At 36.7% G+C, this 3,259-nt stretch overlaps 1 long non-coding RNA gene across 1 annotated transcript; it reads left to right on the top strand.

Annotated features, from left to right (window-relative positions):
* Nucleotides 1–311: 311 nt before the first annotated feature.
* Nucleotides 312–3,259, top strand: LOC113313252. The gene is made up of 2 exons (XR_003341767.1): nt 312–522; nt 3,077–3,259. It is a non-coding gene; the product is annotated as an uncharacterized LOC113313252 (long non-coding RNA).

Genomic DNA, 3,259 nt, shown 5'->3' on the forward strand with positions numbered 1-3,259 from the left:
GATTCATTACCGTAGATTTAATTAATAAAAATTAATCTAACAACGATCTAGATACGAAACTAATATCACTAGATAGATCTCGAAAATTATGCAAGATGGACTACTCGAACGTGTCATTCGGATGCTAGACGAACAAGATATCATCAGTTTTATATGAAGGGAAAAATAGTCTTTTGCATTCAGGCCGACCTGGATGCCCGTATCAATTTGTCCGAGTCTGAGTGCCTTTAGTAATTTTGGTCAGTCTTATCCCCTGTCGATTTGAGAAGATAAACTCATTCTTTTATCTACTTCGCTTTGGTTATTCTTTCTTCTTCTCTTTCATTCTTCTTCTTTCTTCTTCTTTCTTCTTCCTCCTTTTCTATCTTCTGTTCTCTCTTCTTTCCTTCTTCCGGTCGATTTCAAGTCGACGTAGCGAGCTTAATTTGATGTGAGTGATTCACCAAAGCATATTAGTTAGCTATATCGATGGAGAAGGTGATGGTGATGCAGTTAGTTGATTACAGGAAGAAGATGAAAAGGGTAAGTAGTTTAGATTTTTTCTTAATTATCGTAATTGCTTTATGAAAGTGTTATGATTCAACAGATTATAGATGGGTTTGTATTTGATTGAAGTATAAATGACTCTATAGAGTTTAATTTCGGTTTCTCAGTTAATTGGGTTAGAGTTAGGGTTTCTCAGAGGATTAAATTTGGGTTCGGTTCAAGTGATGATTGAGATGAATATGATGGTAATTGAAGTAGAATTATTAATTTACGGTTTGAGTTTGAGATAACAGAAATTGAGAATTTAATTAATTTTGATAGAGATGTGTGGAGCTGGGATTGCATGTGGTGTTTGATTGTTGAGTATATGACTTGGAGGTGGTAGTGGAATTGCTGTATTGATGAAATTGATTATGGCAGGAGGATATTTGAGTTAATAATTATTGTGTTGGATTTTTTTGGGGGATGAGGTTAGAAGAGGATGTTGGTGACAGTGAAGTCAGTGATGTTCTTAAGAAGATGATGAGGGTTGATTTTTGTTCTTGGCTTGATGTTGTGAAGGGGATAGTTTGTTTCAGCTGAACTGGTGGTGCGGGTTGCGTTAATTAGGAGGTGTTGCATCTAAACATGATGGTGGTTAGTGTATTGAGATTGAAGGACAGGGCAGAGTAGTTGATGTTGAACTGGTGAGGTGCATATAGTTTTTAGGTGCAGCTGAAGAGTGTATATGAAGTTAGTAATGAGATGATGTTGGTGGCAAGACTTTGATAAAGTTCAAGAGTCTAAAGATGGTAATGGGACTGATATTGATACAGATTGGGTGGATGTGCATTTGAGCTATGCTCCACTGACTTTGGTGATGTGGTCTGTGTATCTGAAGTTGCAAGGATTGAGAGAACAAACTAATACTAATGGATGAAACCAAGATAAAGCGAATGTGTGTAGAATTGGAGCTGGAGACTGTAAATGTGGATGGTGGTTGAAATGAAAGTAGAGGCAGTGTATGAAATGATGAAGGTATTGCCTGAATTGAAGTTAGTGAATGCATATATGAAGATTGTAACTCTGAAGTTAGAGTAATTGTAAGACTGATAATGTTTAGTATGTAGATTATGTATAAATCTGTTGAGAAGAGCTGGAGCTAATGATATTGTTGTTGAAAGATTGTTAGAATTGGAGATGGAAGTTGGTTTGTAACTTAAAGAACTGTGTATAGTTAGAATGTTATAGAGATTGTGTGTTTGTATTTGTATTTTATTATGCCTTGTGTTTTATGTTTGTTCTTTAGTTGTGGCATGAGCTTATGGCTCAGGCCTTGTGAGTTTAGACCTGTTAGTCATCCCAGTCAGTTTCGCTGACTCGTTTTATTTGTCTGACTCAGTTTATCTGACTGAGTTGAATCAGTTTGACTCAGTAAACCAAGACCAGACTTGACCTTGACCGGTGGACTTTGGAATTGACTTTGAATAGATGTTGACTGTTAAATTGACCCCTTTGACTGTTAGCGACCGTCAGTTGACCCTTGGACCAGGCCTTGTGTTATTCGGCCGAGTTTGGTAGACTTGGGCTTAGGCTTAGTTTTCCTATTGTACATGAGTTGGACCTCTGTGGTCTGAGTTAGCCTTTGGTTCCTTCTACAAACTGTAGATATATTCTTAAACATATCTAATGGACTATAGAATCAATCTTATTGGATTAGTAAACCTTTAAATGTACTAAAGATAGATAATGAAAAGTTGTAGAACCACATATGGGCTTAGAACCATTAGATAGTTCACTTAGCCTAAAACTAGAAATATGAGATTATGTTATGGGCCATGTATGAGCCTTTTGGCTAATTTCTTAGGGTGCTTGTATGATAACAGTTAGTCTTTATTAACTACGATGGATTCAAAGGATGAACCATTGGATTGAAGATCTCGAGGTAGGTGAGGCTTGTCATCAAAACAGGTGGGAACTTTGTAACCTTCTTGTAATCATTGAGCATTCTTTTATCTGCGAGCATGATGAGTCTTTACTATCAGTGTGCATAATTGCGTGTGCTTTGATGTATATGTTGTATATGTATGTACGATGTTGTCTCGATTTATTGTTTGTGATATGCATGGTGAGATTTCCCTGCAAGGAGTGTCTGTGTTTCCCCACAGCTCCTTGCTAAGTTAAGTAGGGTGGTATGCCATCCGTCGGCAATAGTATTAGTAGGGCGGTACGCCATCCGTTGGCAATAATGTTATACTTTCTGCTAATTAAGATAGTAGGGCGGTATGCCATCCGTCGGCAATAGTATTAGTAGGGCGGTATGCCATCCGTCGGCAATAGTATTAGTAGGGCGGTACGCCATCCGTCTGTAATAATATATATACTATTTTATTTAAGGGAAATCACTCGTGTGTATATCATGTTTTTCTGACTAACCTTTTCTTCTTGATATGTGAATTGTTTAATGTTTTCTTTCACCTTCGTCTCTTTTAAAAATTATTGTTTTATCTTTAGAACTATCGAGCATGGTAGTGATTACTTGAGAGTTATTTGTTTTCATTGGGCACCCCTTGGGATGATGTGCTCACTTGTTTCCACATCAATTTTTCAGTAATCCGAAGGTATGGAGCGCTTAAAGATACTCGTTTGGCAGCTTAGAGCTTTGTCGTATCTAGTGTTGTTGTTTATCGTTTACTATATGTATTCTTTCATATTTTGTAAACAACACATTTATATATTCTTAGAATTCGAAAGACTTTCATTTATATAATATCAGAGAGTTTGGATTTTGTTA

The sequence above is a fragment of the Papaver somniferum genome, chromosome 9 (genome assembly GCF_003573695.1).
Source record: "Papaver somniferum cultivar HN1 chromosome 9, ASM357369v1, whole genome shotgun sequence".
Lineage (NCBI taxonomy): Eukaryota > Viridiplantae > Streptophyta > Magnoliopsida > Ranunculales > Papaveraceae > Papaver > Papaver somniferum.